We start from the raw sequence: 18,122 nt of genomic DNA on the forward strand, positions 1-18,122 counted from the left end.
TAAAGCCAATTTCTGCATGACTGGAAAGCAAATCTTAAGGAGGTTGGAGGTAGATGCACTGGGGTGCCCCATATCACCTACTGTTTAAAATTGTGGTACATCTGGGTTCAAGACCTTGTGCTGCAAGGTCATAGGTCAGTTGCCCTGGGAGTGTGGGCTCCATCGTGGGAAGGGGCTGAGTTTGAAGATCTGGCCACTCAGCCCTCTATGGCCTGCCATTCCAGATTCATCTATTGGTAACTGAAAAGGGGGCCATTAAGGAGAAGGCTGGATGATGGCTGATATCTAAATCCACACCTGAGCCATCCTGAGTGGCATCTTCTCTTTTCCCATTTACCCTTGTCTTAGGCTCAAGCATCTGTCTGCAGCCAGATCTGTCTGCCTACAGTCTGCTGAGGGCTGGATCTCATATGTGCCCACCAGTCCTGTGCCCTCATGGTGGCTGAGCCTGGGGTAGCCGTGTTGGTGGGTGAGGGCTTCCTGCACGATGAATATCAGCTCTGAGATTGCCCCGTTCACAGGGTCTGCTCCACTTGGCTTTGACTGGACAGGACTGGAGCAGGCAGTTGTGACTACTGGAGAGACCACATGCGAACAGCCAAGCATCTGGATGGGCCTGAGCCTCTTATTTCAAGAGCTCTGAGCCTGCTGTGTGCTGAGGTCTGCGCCTGAGCCTCACCTGGCAAGTGGCCAGAAGCTGGGGATCCTGGAACTCCCCAGCAGGTCACGTCACCTGCCTCAGGTGAACCCTGGGGTATCTGCTGCCTGACTGACTGAGTACCAGCCCCCAACCAGCTCCCTGCTCCCCAGCACCACCTCCACCCTCAGGAGAGGCCCTCCTCAGGGACCAGCACTAGGAGGAACCTCGCTTTCTCTCAGGCTCTGCTGTTGAGGCTTCCGTCCCAGCAAAGTCCCTGCTTCCCTGACACGAGAGCTGATGTTAATGCTTCCTGAGCTGAACAAGGCTGGAAACACACTTCACTTAAGAACAAGTGACAGCATACTTTCTGTGGGAGTAGAGCTTTAAATACAAGTCCACAAAAATGGCAGGATTTATGCAGACTCAGTGTTCAGCTGCATTTCAAGTACAGCGCTTCCTCCTGGAATGGACTGGCCCGCTGAGCAGCATGCAGACATTTCAAGGCAGCAGAGAACACAGATGAAGACAATACACCTCCCTGACATGGCAGGGACTTGCTAAAATTCTTCTGAAGGGAATCACTTCATACTTAACCTCAAGTTTTCTATGCAGAGAACATTTAACAAACTGAATCGTAGAGAGGAGAATTCATGCAAAGATTAAAAAGCAAATCAGTGCGGATGAGTAAATAAAATCAGGCATCAGTGTCTCACTAGCCTTCCAGTATAGCCCTGGGCAGCTGGGCCCGAGGGCTGAGTTTCTGGGCTGAGACTGGATCTCACTCACCGCTGAGAGCTGAGGCCCTGGTCCTGGGCCTCTTCAGAGACCTTGGACCCTTGGTGACTGCCCCCGTCAGGTCCTCCCTCTGCTCAGGGTACCACAGGAGGCTTTGGCTCTGAGAGAACCAACCAGAAGACCTCCTGAAGGAGGATGACCCAGCTCGGGCTGAACCATGGACTACTTGCTTAGGGAGGTCTCTGACCTGCCTGTGGGGCTGTCCTGGGCCTGCTCCAGAAGATATAATGGGAGGGGATTCCGGGCTGCTGTCTGCTACCCCAGGGAGTGGGACTTAGAGCTTCATTTGAATAAGGCTGTGAATTAGTATTTGTCCACAGCGAAGACCAACAGGGAAGCTGTCTTGGGGGTCTATAGCCCCCCATTCCCCTCTATTTGCTGCCACCAAACCTGCTTCCAAGGGTCTTCTGAGCCTCTGGGTTCCAATGAACCCCTGCCTCTCTGGTAGTGGTGCCCTGTCTACACCTGCTGCTGAGTCATACACTTCGGAAAAGGGAGAAAAGAACTCTTGGCTGGAGACCCCATGTACCCAGCTGGCTGGTGTAGACGTGCTAGTGCAGACAGTGACTGACTTAAAAAGATAAGCACTCTGTGAAGATCTGGGTAGGCTTTGCTTCCCTTTAGCCTGTATCCTGCCTGCAAGCCTAGGACAGGACTCTTGCCTTACTTCCTCTGGGCCTACTTTGTGGGCGACAGGCAAGACTGCATCTCCTGGTCCCCTTGCAGTTGGCTGGGATCGAGTGACTAGGTCTGCCCCACAAGCTGTGAGTGAAGGCGATGGGTGTCTCAGAGGGGCCAGAGTACTGCACAGCAGGTGTGCCAGCTTGGTCCCAGGGCCCACACTGGGCCTGCAGGGGATCGGAAGAGGGAGCTTGGAGATGAAGCCAGCAGCTTGGTGGGGTCAGAGCCCAGGGATCAGGCGCTGTCAGGTTTTGCTGGCTGATGGTGCCTGCCAGGGCTGGAGGGGCAGGAGCAGGGACAGGGCAGCAACTGTCAAGGTGGGAGGCTGGGGGTGCTTGGCTTCCATCCCTGTGAGTCAGAGGCAGCACCCTTACTGCTTGGGGTATTTCACTCTGCCCCAGAATTCCTGGGGGCAGAGCCTTGCTTTCTAGGTATGTATATTTGAGTGTGGGGGTGTCCTTCTAGATGGAGAGGAAAGTGGTGGGTGGTGGGTGGAGCAAGCAGTGAGCAAGGGAGGGAGGTGAGGTGGAGAGAACTGTGAGTAGGCACGAGGAAGACAGGGACACTCAGGAGTCCAGCCTGCCAGCCTGCACCTTGTTGGCCACAGTGACCCAGGTTACAAGCCAGGAGGAGACACCAGGGGAGGGGCAGCCATGGAAACTGGCTCTGAGAGGGGGCTCCAATGCATTCACTTGCAGTTTACCCTCATTGGGTTTGTTTCACTTAAGTGCTTAGAATGTCTGGTTAGCATCCCATCCTGGGTCTCAGAATAGTGAGACCACACTGTGCGTGCTGGCCGTGCTCTGGGAGGACTGAGTGACCCTCTGGCTGTGACCCTCTGGTACGCTGGGAGTCTGGGCAGCCCCCAACTTGAGGGTACCTGCACCCTCCCTGCACTGCTAGACAGAAGGTGGACAGGGTGTCTTACTGGCCTTTCTGGTAGAGATTTAGAAAGAAAATTTCCAGAACAGAGGTCAGCACCACTGAGAAAACAGTCTATGCAGTTTCAATCAGATTTGCTCTAAGATACAGGCCCAACAGGACGCCTCAGCTGCTTCTCCTCATCTGTCCCTCAGCCCTTCCCCCTGGTCCTGGACCTCTATTCTTCTCATTCCCTCCCTGCCCTTGGGACTGCTCTTTCTCTGAGCCCTTTGTTGTTCCCTCCTCCCTGGCCCACCCCCTGGAAATGCTGTACCTTCCCCTGCCTCTTCTTCTCTTGGTTGATCTTTTGTGGGTCACCTGTTCCCAGGTGTCTCTCCTGATCTCTGATCCCATGAATTTAAGTGGTTGACCAGCTCTCCATCTTCCCTTAAAAGTTTATCATTTGTCTTCCTCCACTTCCCCAATACCAGCTCTGTCTCCTGAGTAGTCCTAGGTCCCTGGACCTCTTCCATACCCACCCCTGCTTCTCACCAGCCCATGGTTCTGCCTCCCTAATCCCTGGCATCCATTCCCATTGGCCACACCCAATTCAGGCCTCACCTTGTCCCACCTAGACCCTGTGACAGCCATCACCTGGTCTTGGAGCTGGCCTCCCTTCTTGGTCCTTGTGGCAGCTGGTGGCATCTTTCTAAACTACACATTGGACCACATTGCTTGCCCACTAAACTCTTAGTGGTCCTTGCTGACCCCAGGGAGATGCACCTGGCAGGAAAGAGCAGGCAGGCCCAGCAGCCTGATTGCTCAGTGACCCTGCCTACTTCTGAAGTCCCAGGGCATGCCCCCCACCACCCAACCTGCGCAATTACCCCCAAGCCCTTCCTGTGCTCCATGCCTCTGCTGAGGCAGGTTCCTTGCAGCTATTATCTGTGCAAAAGCCTCAGCAGAGGCGCTCAGGGTTTGGAAGTCACGATGATCATATAACCAGCCAGTCCCTCTTCTGCGGCCCCAGGGGTAACTAGAGACCTTTGACCAGGCTGAAATGAGCTGTTTCTCTCCTGACAGCTGGCAGTTTCTGTGCATTTATTGCCCATGTGCTGGCTGCACACCAGAAGGATGACCAGCCTCCCACATGCTCAGATCTGCCACACTAGACACAGAACTGAGAGAGGGGAGGCTTGAGCAACATTGGCAAATCTCATCCCTCACACAAAGGGAGGGAGGGCTTATTGTGTGTGGCCCAATGAGGCTTTTGCAGGGCCAGGGACCCTGCCCACATGGTGACCCCACCTGCTTGGGAGCTCAGCCACCCACTTCAACCTCCAGTCCTGGGGAATTTGAGCTCCTTTTCCCCCTTGTAGGCACTCAGTATTATATCCCATCACCTGTATGTTGGGCACAGAGTAGGCCAACTTAGAACCCCTGATGACTGACTTGACAGGTGACAGCCCTGCCCCCTGCAGGCCTGGGTGGCTTCAGCAATCCAGTTCATCTAGGGTGGCCCATCAGGACCTCAAACTCATCCTCTCCCTCCCTCCCTTCCATGCTCTCTTTCTGTGCAGGGGGTGGGGTCGGGGGCTATGAACCTGTCCATGGCAGAGACATGAGGGATACTAGAAATGAGCCTCAGAGAGGCAGAACAGATCCACCTCATGGGACAACTTGAGCTGATGCTGCACAGAACGCACCTCCCAGAATGAGCTCTTGACACTGAATGGTGCATCTACACGGTACAACCACCCCAACCAGAATCTATTGGTTCCATTTACAGACGAGAAAACTGAAACTCAGAAAAGTAAACAGTCCCTGAGCGGTGTAACCTGGTCACCGGATCTCAATTTTCCTTTCCTCTCTGCATTTCCACCAAGATTAAATACAAACGATATGCAAACACATGCAAAATATGCAAGTGAGCGCTGTCCAGCACCAAGCCCCTCTACCTGTGGGACAAGTTCACCACACTATCCCCCTTGTCCTGCCTGTTCTTACCCCTCCCTTCTCCAGTTCCTGAAGGTTACATTTGTCACCTACCCCCACTGATCCCTTAGTGAAGACCGCAATAATCTTCCATGTGAACTGCCAGCCTCATCCAGCTCCCTTTTTGTTTTTCCATCTAGTCATCATCACCTTGAACCCCCATATTTCCCTTCCCCCAGCTTGGTGACCTCCCCAGAAGCCAGAAAAGCATCTAACATGCGTATTTGAGAGGGAGCAGGTTCTTAAAATGATCTTGCTGTCCTGGCTACTGGACTGAGGTTCCGAACTTTCCAGGGGTCTCTGTGTTTCTGGTTTCCACTTTTATTCCAATGGTTTGAATTATTTCTCTGAGATGGATTCAAGACTACAATTACAAGGTAAAGTTCAAAACTTCTGATACACATTGCCACACTGCTTTTCTTGAAGGTCATTTGAGAGTGCCTGTTTCACAGTATCTTTGCCAGCTTCAGGTTTTAGCATTAAAAAAAATTTTTTTTTATAGTTCAGTGGGAAATGATACCTGATTATATTTTCCAGAATATTTAAATTGTATTCCTTCATTTTTGCAAAATACTGCCTCAATCTTTTTCCTCCTTATTGAAGGAGTTTGCATTTTCAGTCTCCATAGATTTGCGTGTGTCAGACATGCGCCTTCTGCAGGCACTGAACCACGAGGATGGGTTCAGAATGGGAGCAAACTGCCCCATACTGCTTACCCTAGAGCTGTGTTTTCAAACTTTTTATCCAAGAAGCAGAACCTTATCTCAATCTCAGACAGCACCTCTTTATATAAAATGTGAATAAGTAATCTATGAAGGGAGGCCCAAAGTGTCCTCTCCCATCCCCCTCTCTCTTCCAGAAGCCCCTCATACCTGAGGAGGCGCCGCTGGGAGCTTCTAGTCTTTTCTGGCAGAAGAGGGAGCACTCACTTCGTAGTCAAGGACCTGAAAAGAAATGAATGGTTCACAGAAGTGCCCGGAACTCAACAGTCACCGAGCAGCCCAGTACAGGTGAGCCAGGTACAAAGACCTAGGGGCCGCACCTGTGCAGGAGGCACAGCCACACCCTCCACGTCGCCAAGGAGAGGGTGTGGGCCCCGCGGTCCCCACGAAATTCGGCCAGAAGGGGTGCAGGCGGAGGTTTGTGGGATAGACAGGCTGGGGATATGCGGGTTGACAGGTGGGGAGGACTCTGTGGGTGGGAGGCATGAGGCTTCCATGTGAACAGCTGGACCCAGACCAGGCCAGAGCTGTGCAGGGTGAGGGGCGGGGAGAGGCAAATTCAGAGCGTCAGCAGTGGGGCCAGGGTTTGATCTGATAACTGAAGCTAGAACAATCAGAGCTCTTCCCAGGAGCTTTGTATAATCTCAGCCTGACGAGATACCTGAGGGCGGGGGGAGGAGGGGTGGAGAGCTGAACCCAGACCCGGAAAAAGAAGGACCGTGGCTACTGAGACAGGGGTGGGTGGGAGGAGGAAGCCGTTTGGCAGCAGATAAGGAGTGGAGGAGACAGACCGGCAGAGGGAAGGCTCGGCGCGGACACTTCGTGAACCCAGTGGGGTCTTCGGAGGGGGGCCCGTTTGGGAGGGCACTCGTGTGCGCGGAGACCTTTGGACACGAAGCCACGGGCTCCCCGCATTCCCTGCTGACCCAGTCGGAGGATAGGGCGGGCTGACACTCACTCCCCAGGAGGGTCTCTTGGGCCCCCGGCTCGCTCTCTGGCCCCGCCCCGCCGTTCTAGTCCCGCCCGGCCTCAGGTGCCGGACCCGCCCCTGGTTCTGGTCCCGGCCTCTGGGCCTGGGACACTGCCTGGACTGACTCTCTGGCCCCGCCTCCTGAAACCTGGCCCTAGGCAAGAGCTCTCTGGCCGCGCCCCCTGGCCTCAGGCAAAGTCCTAGCTCTTTAGTCCCTCCTTCCAACCCCAAGTCCCGCCCCCGACTTTCCAGCTGAATCCCTTGCTTTTTGGCTCCGCCCAGCCCGCACCCCGCGCGGAGCTCGTTGGTCTTCCACTTTCTCAAGGCAGTCCTGCTGCCCGTCGGCGCAAGTCACTCACTCCCCAGGGTCCCTGTGGACCAGCCTCTGTCCTTTAGTTACACTTACTTTGCAAATCACCCAAATTGTTTCAGAGGAACCTGAAATTTGTGTCCCAAGCCCTCTGCCCTCAAGCCTGAGTGAAGCTGGAAGGTGTGTCTTCTCACTTGGGAAATAGTTGGCGACCTCCTGATTAGGTTTCCACTCGAAAAGCTCCAGTGAGACAAGAATTGTAGCCGGCTGAAAGGTTTTGGACAAGTCATTTAACTTCTGAGCCTCAGATGCCCCCTCCCCTGTAACACTGGGGGTCACTACAGAGTCTTGGATGGTCATGGCTGGGACCAAGTGAGCACAGGGACTGATGTTACCAGATCAGAATGGGAAGAAAGAAGCGGAGGAACCCTAGGTCCTCACTGTGAAGGAGGGAGCCCTTGTTTCCATGTGGACACCCTGGCTTATTTCCTGGCTTATTTTCCTGAGTTTCCTGATGAGCTTATTTCCTTCCCAGTCTTCCCTCTCCACCTATGGTGTCAGGAGTCCACCCTGCCGAGAGGTTAGAGGATGGCCTACTGTCTTGGCCTCCAGGGGATGCCTTGTCCCCTGTGCCCTGGACGCCAGCCTCCTCACCCTCAGTAAGCTGACAACCCACCCTCACCTCTCTCTTTCACCCTCTCATCGGGCTGACCTGCCCCTAGACAATAGGCTGGCACACATCTGGAAGTGGACATAAAAGAGGCATCCCTCTCCGGAGCCATCCCAGCCTGTGCTGCTCTCCCAACCTGTGCCTTCTCCACGAGCAGTGAGGAGCTCCCACCTCATCTCTCAATGAGAGATTTGTTAAGGAGGGTCTTTGTCCTTAGATGTTCCCCATACTATCCCCCATAGGCTGTATAGCATCTCTCCCCTACCAGACTCTTCTGAAAAATCCCCTGTGTGTGTGTGTGTGTGTGTGTGTGTGTGTTTAATAAAATTAATTGACAGGAACTAACTATTTAGGGAGGGTTTCCTGAGGGGAAGTGGAAACTCTGCAACCTTGAGATTACAGAACCTTTTCTTTTCTCAAAAGAAAAACATGTCAGAGCACTAGTATTCTGAGGCAGACCTTGTTTTGAAATATGCTCCCCTCTGTCCTTTAACAAACTGCAGCCTTTCTCCCTCTTTGAAAATAAGATCACATCAAATCAGGGATTAGAAATGGGAAAAATTCAATCAGAACCTCCCTCTGCCAGTTATACATCTCAGTACACTCCTAGGCGAGCAGAATCAGCTCCCACTACAACCCAGCTCAGCATCATTATTCAGAACGCACCGGTAGGAAATGGTGAAACAGAAGGACCTTTCATCCTGAGTGAGCGAAGCCTGCAGCACTGCTCTCCTAGCTCCGGAGGCTGGCGGTGTCTGGGGCCAGTGGAGTCAGGGCCTGTTGCTTAAATAGGCAGTGGGAGGGTCTGGGGGGGGGCGGGCATGGAAAGTGGGCCATTTACCCAGCACAGCCAGGCAGTGTCTGCCGAGCCAGCAGTGGTCCTAAGCACGCGCCTGCCTGCTTGTCCACCGTGAGCCTCAAGCCCACAGGCCCCTAGACCACAGACCAGCACCTGGGATGACCCCTGATGGACGTGCTGCTCTAGGTGAGACCACATGCCCAGACACACGGAGCTTGGTCCGGGTTCCTGGATACTTCTTCCTGTCCTGAGACACAGGCTGCCTGGGCAGCAGAACCAACTGTGGAGTTGGATGGACCTGCTCCCAAGACCAGTAAGTAGTGGGCATCAAGCAGGGCATCTCACCAAGTCTCGGTTTCTACTTTCTTAAAATGAGAATAATAACACTGACTTCATAGGTTCAGAAATAATGTTTGCAAAGGTTCTAGCACCTAAGAGGCTGATTTATTTATCCACATGATGATGATGGAGTCAGGTTACTGTCAACAAGGTTCAAGCCCAGAGAGGTTTGGTAACTTACACAGTCACACAACCCTTTAGCTGAGTGTCAGAGTCAGACTTCGTGCAGACCTGAGACTAAGTTGGGTTGGCAGAAACCCCTTGAGGTGAAGTTAGGGAGCAACTGCTGGCCTCGGGGAAATGTCTTGACTGAACTCTGGTAAAGGAGTTACCCCTAGAAACCCAAAACAGAGATAAGGGAAGAGGCATGGCTGGACAGGCAAGCTGAGATGGCTGGTCTGTGCATTTGGTTGGGACCTTAGAGGGGATGCAGACGTATCCTAGAGTAGCTACTAGGTGTGGCTAGTGAGAGGAGTTTGTTTCTTCTTTTCACTTGAACAGAGCAAATCTTGTTTGAGAGCATAACTAATATATGGGTAGAATTGCACATTTTCCCATTAGGTTCAGCTTCAGCTCTCAAGATGTTAGTCCTTTTGTCATTTTAATTTCAAAAGACCCTCTCTCCATTTCAGCTTGCCAGATAATTTATCATTCAAAAATATAACTGGCAAATGTTTACTTCTTTCCTTGAGAGTCAAACTTGAAAGGCACAGTGTGTGTACTTTAGTTCTAGGCTGAACTGTTTTTTCATGTTTGGAAACTTTTCTTGTATTATTTCTTTCCAGATGTTTCCCTCATCATATACCCCACCCCATTCATCACTCTGTCTCCTATTTTGGGGGATTCGACCCCATTTCCCATTTTTCAAATCAGTTATTTACGCCTCTCTTTGTTTTCTGTGTCTCCATTTCTGGCTGGATGTTTTCTTTTATCTTCAACATCACTGTTGCCTTTGTTCTGTTGTTTCAGTTATGCAAACTGCTACATCCAGATGTTTTCTGTTCTTTTATAGTCATGGAATTACAGCCATTTGTTGTTGTCGTTCTGATCCATTCCCGTTAATAGTATTTTGGTCATGTATTTCTTTCAAAGTAGTTACTACTAAGTTTGCCTTACTTGCTCCAGAGGCTTTGCAGATTCCATCATCTAAAAAACAAGTTAATTGATGTTTCTTGAGGGCCCACTGTGTGGAGACACTGCTGCTCAGCACCTAGCTTGTGGTAACTGCTTGCCTTCCAAGTTTAACTCAGAACTGTGCGGTTAGAGCTGCTTTGAGGGAGATTCTGATTAAGGCTTATCTCATCTTGTTTTTGAAAAGATGTTCTATCTGCAATGTACTAAGGTTTTTTTATTTTATTTTTTTAAGGAGTGAGAAAATTAGGGCTAAGGGAAAATAAAGGTGGAAGAAACATGAAGCAGAGATGGGAGGATGGAGTGAATGAGAGGGTCTTGATTCTGACCTCAGATGGACACAGAGGGGATTCATTTTATGACTAAAACCTGTCCTTTTGATATTTGTTGGTGTTGACCCTTCAAGTTCTTACTTGAACGGCTGCAGCACAGAACAGCTCCCTGGTGCAGCTCAGTCTGCAAGCCCCCAGGGTGGGAAATGCTTTTTTGCTTTGTTCCCAATAGGAATGGAGTTGAAAAGAAACAGAGGTGAGATATATTCATGACGTGTGAGTGGCTGCATGTAAACACTGGAAGATACCTCCTGCTCGTCTTTCAAAAGTCAGTATTGATTGAGCAGCTAATTAGCTGTGTATTTCCTGTGCTCTAAATTGGATTGTTTCCCTGTTTTGGGGTGGCAGGTGTCTTCTGGGTGGGGGCTTTCTGTTCCCATAGCGCGCCAGGGTGGCCTTATTTCACACCTCTCAGGAAACAGCCTTCCGAGTGACAGATTGATTGCTGTATGGGTGGTTACCAAAAAAGATCTTGTTTTATTAGCTGTTTGTCTTGCAAAGTGAAATCAGTTTTTTTTTTTTTTTAACTTTATCAAAATGTCATTCTCCTGGGATTTGAAAACTTGCCCTCTGGTTTCAAGGGAAGATTGGCAGATCCCACAGGTAAAGAGCTGTAATGTCAGGGTCTCATTCGAGCCCTTGAGTAATGAGCTTGGCTGTGGCCCCCAGCCTGGGCTCTCTTGTGGTGAGGGGAGGGCACCCAGGGCCAGCTGGGCACCAAAGGATGTTGGCAAACCTCATCCTGGTGCCTGAAATGATGCCCCCCTCACTTTTATTTTAATACATCAAGGGAATATAAACATCAAGAGATTCATGCACATGAATGCTCATGTGTGAGTAATTTTGCTATTCTGTTTGAGGAAGAAATAGAAAACGTAGTAAAAACATGAAAAGACCCTGATGCTGGGAAAGATTGAGGGCAGGAGAAGGGGTTGACAGAGGATGAGATGGTTGGATGGCATCTCTGACTCAATGGACATGAGTTTGGGTAAACTCTGGGAGTTGGTGATGGACAGGGAGGCCTGGCATGTTGCATTTCATGGGGTCTCAAAGAGTCGGACATGACTGGGAGACTGAACTGAACTGAACTGAAAATCAAGGAAATATATTAAAAAATTTAAAAAGTATTTGCTTTCCTATTGGTGGTGCTTAAAGAAGAGAGAAAGAGAGGAGATTGAAAGCAGTGGAGAGAAGGCAGGGGCCAGAGTCCTGCCTCCAGGGACCACCGCCACACCCCCCGCCCCGCCCTCCCTGCTCCCAGCCCCACAGGCCTAGCCCCTGCAGTCTTGTGGGCAGAGACTTGTTCCTCGGCCTCTTCCTCTCCCTCACCTTGTCCCGTCTGGAGGCAGTCCCTCCCAGCTCTGTGGTCCATTTTCAGTCCCTGCTTCCCCTTTCTCTGGCTGTCATCTCCACTTAGGCCTCCTCATATCTTGCCAGCATGGTGGCACAGTCCCCAAGCCTACGTGTGGTGCCTTCATGCTCCAAGTCCAAGCCCGTGATCCCCACCACAAGCAATCTGAGTTCCTCCTGCACTTGGCCAGCACCTCAAATCTCCCTCCACACCCAGAAAATCTGCCTCCCTTGCCTGATTTAGGCAGAAAATCTGCCTCCCCTGCCCTCCACAGCCTCACTTCTGCCATGATTCATTTGGATGGCCTCAACCTGTGGCTTTCCTCTTTCCTGGAACATGCCATGCTCTTTCATGCCTCTGTGCCTTTGCACATGTTGTCCCCTGTATCTGGAACACCCTCCCTGCCTGGTCTACCTGGCACCCAGCCTCTAAGGTTCAGCACTGCAGCTCTCAAGCCCCTCCCTTCAGTTGCACCCCCACTGGGCTTTGTGCTGGCAGCCCAGAGCCCCCAAAGCACCAAGCACTGAGCCAGTCTCTGAGAGGCACTCAGGGAACCTTGGTTGAAATAATAAAACGGTTTCTAGCCAGGTTCAGTTCCGGAAGTTCCAGAAGGTTCAGTTCCCTCTGTATATTCCAGGTGGCACAGCAGGAGCTGTGAGAAAACTCCCCACTGTTTGAACTAGTGCATTGATTAGGCTGCCTTAAAGGTGAAAGGACCCATGTGAACTCCCGTGTGTGGTGGCAGTGCCTAGTGCCTGCAGCTGGCTGAGATCGCACCATCACCATCACCCACGTTTAGGGGGCACCCACCGTGAGCCGGAAAGTGTGTTGAGGATATTGCATGCAGAACCACTTGTTTAATTCTCTGAACAGCCTGGGAAGGTTGGGTATTATTGTTCCCATACTTGGAGAGGGAAACAGAGGCTTGAGGAGGGTAAGTGACATGTCCAAGTCACACAGCTAGAGAGTGGCAGAGCCCAGACTCTGTGGGGAGGACTTATCGATGGCCCCCTCCTGGCTCAGGTTTTGACCCCCCACCCAGGACTCCCTAATGCCACAGAGGCATGTGCAGTCCAGGGACGAACACTCCAGGAGTCTGGGAAGCCTTGTAGCCTCCACCTTCCCCTCTCTGATGCCCTCATCCTCTGTCCCTGGGGAACTTAGCACCAGAGTGTGGATGGGGCTGTTGCCTTGGACAGACAGCTGGTGAGGCTCGAAAGGATAGAGCCAGCAGGAGCCAGATAGAGCTCTAGTCATGGGGCCAGGGAGGGGTTGAGGGGACGTGCTGGCCAAGCTCAGTTTATCTTACCTGCTCCTTCAGCCTGGCCCCCCACCATCTGTTCTCACCCAGAAACCAAAGTGATCTTTCTGCATGCAAACCTGAGCACCTTCCAAGCTTAACACACTTTCATTGCCCCCAGAATAAAATCCCTGCCCTGGGCCCACTGTCCTTTCCCAATTCATTCTCTGCTAGTCTCCTCCTCTGCTTGTGGAGGAGGACTTTCCTTTGTGGTCCCTGTCTCTCTCAGGGCAGGTCTTTCCTCACTCTGTCCCCTCGCGCTGGAAGTCCCCCCACCTTGTTTGGCTGGTAGCTCCTCAGCTGAAAAGTCTCCTCCTCAGGGAAGCCCTCCTGATTTCCCCCAGTGTTCAGTATTAGGGCCTCCTGTTGAAGCTCCCAGCCCTGCCTCCCAGGTGAGCTTGGAAGGGGCTGGGACCTAGCCACCTGCATACTGATAAGGCCAAGGGGACTGACACACGGGGGCAGCAATGAACCCCAAGTGTGACCCTCCAGAGGGAGATGCCAAATCTGGTTGCAGGATGTTGGGGTCTTATGGTGGGAGGGGATTGTTGAAGAGGCAGGTAGTGCCTGGAACGTGCAGGGCTGTGGCCATGTGGACCCCAAGCTGAAGCCACAGCTGTAGACACCATTCTTGAGGAAGGCAGTGGGAGGAAAGAAAGAGGTCAAGGACAGACCTGGAGACTTATCCCATTTTTGGCTTAGTGAGGAAAGAGGAGCCAAAAAGAGCACTTGGGAAAAGGCAGAAGAATGCAGAAGGAAAAAAAAAAAAGGGAAGCTAAGATATAGCACTGTTTTTATTTAGTTCTCAGATAGTCTTAATTTTTTTTGTTTCCCTTAGAATAACTGAAACAGGAGGGCCCTACGTGGCAGTCCCTGGGATGAGAAAACCGTGTGTCAAAGCTGCTGCCGAGTCCCTCTCTATTTTTACCTTCCTCACACTACCTCTTTGAGCCTGGAGGAGGCATCTTGGCCTGAGGTGGCCCGAGCTGGCGTCTCTGAGGCAGATTCAGCCAGCCCTCAGCTGGTTCTCCAGAAACCACTACCAAAATGCCAGGTATTCACTTTTCTTGACCAGAAATAAATGCGTTAGACAAATGTCCACAGGCAGTCTTGAGGGATGTGAACATGGAATCACCCCATAAATTTACTTTTGTTTCCTTTCCTTGGTTCAAAGTTGGGGTTTTTTGCTCGTACTAGTTACATTAAAATTGGACAGTAATTAATGTCTTTAAAATAGAATGTCCATATTCCCAAGTTTAGAAAGAAAAACCACCTAGAAGAGAAAAATGTGGACGCATGTGAAATGCCATTTCATCAACCACGGCGGCTTTCATCAGCCTCGACTGGGAGCCCTGCCCAGTGGAGTTTGCGGTATAGCAGCCCATGTCTGTGGTCTCTTTTCACCCTGTCCTCCCCCCCCCCCCCCGCCCCCAGGCTCCAGATCAAGGAACCCTGACATATATGGCCTGGAGCCCTCAGGGTGCGCCAACCTCTAATTACATTTCTTTTTTTAAATATTGATAAACAGTTCCTCTGTTGATTCAAATGTTTTTAAACACCGAGCCTGTAGCTTCTGGCTCAGAACAGACAGAACAGATCCTCCAGGCCTCCTTAGGCCTCGAAGCTTCTCCCCAGTTGCCTGGGCTCTTGGCCTCTCATTTGACCACTGAAGGAAGAAACCTGTCCCTCTGGCTTCCCTGGTGGCTCAGATGAAAGAATCTGCCTCCAGCGTGGGAGACCTGGGTTTGATCCCTGGGTCAGGAAAATCCCCTGGAGAAGAGAATGGCTACCCACTCTAGTATTCTTGCCTGGAGAATTCTATGGACAGAGGAGCCTGGCGGGCTATATATATAGTCCATGGGATCAGAAAGAGTTGGACATGACTGAGTGACTAACGCTTTCATTTACCTGGATGGGGGTTTGCAGGGTCGGGGGGTGTCACTTCAGGATTCAAAATCAGGCCTGGCTGGGCTTCAGGGTAAGGCTCGTGTTCCCCAGGTGGGGACTTCTGGCCTCTCTGTCTAGCTGGGCTCCTACTCTGGGTTCAAGGTGGAGGTGGGGAGGGTGAGGTGGAAGGGGCCAGCTTCTGCTGCCCGGTGGCCTGATGCTGCACTATACATATGTCACCCCCTGAATGGGTATTGGTCCCTGGTCCCACAGGTTTGTATGTAAACAGGATGACAGTGGAGTCCCCCCCTCCCCAATTCTCCCCACCATGGCTGCTACATGGGATGGAGGGGAGGGGGAGTGGAGGGGACCCCTTCTAGTCCCACAGAGTCAGAAGAGCTAAATGATATCCATTCCATCTTGGGGACACTGACATACCAGGACCCTCCAGGCCCAGACTCCCCCAGACATAGCTGACTGCACTGTAGGGGGAGGATGGTGGTCCCCGTGGCTCCTGGATGACTCAGAGCCCACTTGGCTGCTTCTTGCCCAGGCTGCCCAGTTCCCCGTCCTTACTGATCAGAGGACTTGACCAGCAGCCGGGTATCAACATCGCTTCTGAAATGACCACGTCCAGAGAGGAGCGCCTTGTTACAAACGCAGCAGGTCGGTGAAGCCTGTGATATTGCAAAGCCGTCGGCTTTGTGGGTCTGAGGCTGAGTTCCTGACATCACCACATCTCCCCATCTGACATCGTAGCAGGTCAACTACTATTGTTAACCATTTTACAGATGAGGAAACTGAGGCCCAGAGAGGTAAAGCATGCTGCCTGAGATCACAAGGGAGGAGTTGGGATTTGAACCCAGGTCCATCTGATTATGAAACCAGAGAGCTTCTCAATCTATCCTGTCACAGAGCATCCTGGTCTCACCTCCTGCCTTTGGCAAGTGGTCTCTGGAAGGGGGCACCCTCAGATGTTAGCATCAGGGGAGATGTGGTCCTGGGTGAGGGCCAAGGGCTCTATGGAGGTACTAGCAGCCATGGTGCTTCTTGTCAAGTCTTGCCCAGGTCCTCTTGGATGTCCTTTTTAGTTGGGGGACCTGTTAGTGTGATCCATCTGGACTGCAATTTAAGAAGCAATTGTGATCAGCTTGGTGACCATCAGGCCTTCCTGCTACATGCCAGGAAATGGACCTAACCCTGTTAAAGGGTAAATCAGATATAATCAGCTGCTAATTCAATGGAGAGACTCTATCAACATTTATCAAGATACAGAAGCTGGTCCAGTGAGTTAGACAACAGTGATGGTTGGATTAGACTCATAAGAAGAACCAACCAGTACTTTCTGAGAGCTTTAAAAAAGATTAAGTGGAAGAGAAACTTTCTCAGTGCCATACGTTATAGATATACACAGTCATGTGTCCCAAACGTAGATGGGGGTGACTTTCAGACTGGCCACGTGCACACCTGCAGCCTCATCCTGCTATGGTCTCATTTTTCCAGTCCTGACAGAGGTGCCTAGACCCCTGGAACACTGCCCTGTTCAAAACCGAAGCTGGGAGATCAGCCAGTAAATGGGACTGGCCCTTCCCTTTCTGTGCCTGAGGATTATAAAATTCTCAGCCATGGAGTTCGTGGACATAGAAAATGTCTGACCAGCTCTAAGTGGGAAAGAAAATCTCTGCTAACTGGTGGTTTGGGATTCACATAGGCCAGATCATAATCAGATTAGTGAGGATTGATTGGATCTGTTACTTCCAGATTAGACTGAAATTTTGGTCCCCACTTTGTTCCCAACTGCCAGCCCAGCTGACCACCAGGGAGTGATCCAAGACCCTCTCTGCAAGCTCACAGAGGTGGTGGCCACTAAGAGCCAACAACGTTCCACAGACTCCTAGCCCAGCCTCCCTTTGCTGCAGAAGCCTGCCTTCTAGACCCCTCTGCAAGGAAGAACACTCCCCACCCACACCGGGGCCAGCTAGTGACTTTCCTCTGATCTGTCAAGTCCCTCTTTAGGACTTTGCTTCCCCAGCTGCTCTCACAGTTGGTAAGGTCTAACTCCTATAATAAATATCTCATGCCATCATGCTTGTATGGTGCTGCCTACCACTATTGAGCCCTGAGTGATACAGCACCCTTAGTGTCTCTCCCCCATCAAATGGGGGTGGTGTGAGATATACCAGGCCTTAGACGAGGACTGCATCCAGGTGCTAAGGGCTGTGGGCCTGGGATTGATCCTGGAGGGTACATTTGTCACCATCTGAGGACAAGCTGAGGATTTCCCGGGTGGTGCCAGTGGTAAATAATCTACCTGCCAGTGCAGGAGATGCTGGAGATGCAAGGTTCGATCCCTGGGTAGGGAAGATCTCCTGGAGAAGGAAATGGCAACCCACTCCAGTATTCTTTCCTGGAGAATCCCACGGGTAGAGGAGCCCGGTGGGCTACAGTCCGTAGGGTCGCGAGGAGTCAGATACAACTGAGCACGAGGAGTAAGAGGACAAGCTTAGGCTGGAATCACTTCTCAGTTGGGCCGTAGTGTTCTGGCTCTGGTCGTGGGAGCCCCACAGAGCAGGGCTCACGTGAGCTCGGCAGACGTGGTCATGCTGGTGGTGGATGGTGTGGGTGGCCTTCCCAAGGTCTGACTGGTTACCCAGCCCAGTGGGTGCTGTAACTGAGTGTTAAAGGCAATGGCTGGGAAGAGCCTTTCCTTTCGGATGCTGGTATCTCAGTCCAGGACTCACCCCCAAGTTGGCACATCATTCCCCTGGAAGCCAGTGTGTGCTGAATTAGGAGGCTTCCAGGAAGATGCTGAGAAGGGCAAGAATGGCTCCCTGGGACTGAGACCAGGCTCCCTGGGACTGAGACCAGCTCTGCTGACTTGCTGGTGAGGAGGCTTTGTTCCTGGAATGATGAGGAGCTAGTCTTGCCTCTTTGAAGCTGGAGATGAGATTTGTAACCACCGCCTCTGTCCCAGGGGCTATCCACACAGCACACCTGTCCACTATATTCAGGTCCCTGTTCAAACATCATCTCCTTGACATGGCCTCTACCACCTATATAAAATAACATTCTTTCCACCACTCTCCATGCCCTTACCTGGCTCCACTTTCCTTTCCCGAATATCACCATTTCACACAGTATGCAGTTCTGTATTGTCTTTCCTCCTCCAACAGGAGGTGAAGCCCATCAAGGCAGGGACTGTGTCTGTCTTGTTCCCCATGATCACCCAGGACAGTTTAGTCACTCAGTCGTGTCCAACTCTGTGACACTGTGGACTGTAGCCCGTCAGGCTCTGTCCATGGGATTTTCCAGGCAAGAACACTGGAGTGGGTTGCCATT

The 18,122-nt window shown here is 51.7% G+C and overlaps 1 protein-coding gene and 1 long non-coding RNA gene across 13 annotated transcripts in view; one reads left to right on the plus strand and one right to left on the minus strand.

The window, feature by feature from the left end:
* Positions 1 to 18,122, minus strand: part of SMPD3 (sphingomyelin phosphodiesterase 3) — a 99,133-nt gene that overhangs the window by 20,773 nt on the left and 60,238 nt on the right. For 5 of the 8 annotated variants that reach the window (XM_042231835.1, XM_042231836.1, XM_042231834.1 and 2 more), the window contains one exon: positions 5,845 to 5,916. The gene's annotated coding sequence lies outside the window, so the exon portion shown is untranslated. Of the gene's footprint in view, positions 1 to 5,844; positions 5,917 to 6,014; positions 6,233 to 6,485; positions 6,836 to 8,310; positions 8,402 to 18,122 lie in introns of those variants that run through there. The other 3 variants (XM_027978113.2, XM_012190016.5, XM_027978115.3) reach the window with 3 other exon arrangements.
* The window catches only part of LOC106991596 (uncharacterized), a 65,863-nt gene that overhangs the window by 6,261 nt on the left and 41,480 nt on the right, over positions 1 to 18,122 (plus strand). For 4 of the 5 annotated variants that reach the window (XR_009596305.1, XR_009596308.1, XR_009596306.1 and 1 more), the window contains exons 3-6: positions 349 to 5,982; positions 13,735 to 13,950; positions 15,337 to 15,449; positions 16,588 to 16,830. This is a non-coding gene — a long non-coding RNA (uncharacterized LOC106991596). The remainder of the gene's footprint in view (positions 1 to 348; positions 5,983 to 13,734; positions 13,951 to 15,336; positions 15,450 to 16,587; positions 16,831 to 18,122) is intronic. The other variant, XR_009596307.1, reaches the window with a different exon arrangement.

This window comes from Ovis aries, chromosome 14 (genome assembly GCF_016772045.2).
Source record: "Ovis aries strain OAR_USU_Benz2616 breed Rambouillet chromosome 14, ARS-UI_Ramb_v3.0, whole genome shotgun sequence".
NCBI classification, from domain to species: Eukaryota; Metazoa; Chordata; class Mammalia; order Artiodactyla; family Bovidae; genus Ovis; species Ovis aries.